At 37.8% G+C, this 587-nt stretch overlaps 1 pseudogene; it reads right to left on the bottom strand.

Annotated features, from left to right (window-relative positions):
• Nucleotides 1-9: 9 nt before the first annotated feature.
• Nucleotides 10-587, bottom strand: part of LOC113341237 — a 790-nt pseudogene continuing 212 nt past the window's right edge.

The following is a 587-nucleotide window of genomic DNA, read 5'->3' as shown; positions in this document are numbered from 1 at the left end:
GATGCGACTAATTGGGGCAATCACTTTACTTAACGTATAATTGGACAACATCAGTATTCTAAAAGTAAATAGCATTTGAAGATGCTAAATTTTAGTTATCAGCAATACCACGTCAGTGTATAATTGAGATGGTCCTGTGCATGGTTGAACTGCGGATCAAAGTATTGCCATCCTTCGGGAGAGGGTATGGATTACCATGATCAACATTGTCATTGATATCTTCAAGATAAAGAGTATCCTCAGGCAATCCGCTGCACGTGCAGGTACGTCAACGTAGAACCACTGACCGGAACTAGGATCATTTGCAGGGACAAAAATACTAGGTTTCTCACTTCCGCGAATCACACCAATAACTTTCACAGAAAGAGTAGAAGATATTACTGGATCCTGATTATTTCATCGAAAGGTTAGAATCTTGCAACTAATATAGCCATATGTGCCTAATTAGAGAAGATATAGTATCTACCTCAAAGGTTTTAGCTATAGGCTTCTTAGCAAGATTTTAAAAAGCGAAAACGTAGGGTGAAGCGCTCTCATACCAAAGCGTAAAGCGAAAGTGAGCTTTTGAAATATATAATAATATATAT

The sequence above is a fragment of the Papaver somniferum genome, unplaced genomic scaffold (assembly GCF_003573695.1).
Source record: "Papaver somniferum cultivar HN1 unplaced genomic scaffold, ASM357369v1 unplaced-scaffold_26706, whole genome shotgun sequence".
NCBI lineage: Eukaryota > Viridiplantae > Streptophyta > Magnoliopsida > Ranunculales > Papaveraceae > Papaver > Papaver somniferum.
Note: the sequence above shows the minus strand (reverse complement) of the source record. Positions and strands in the feature narration are given on the sequence as shown.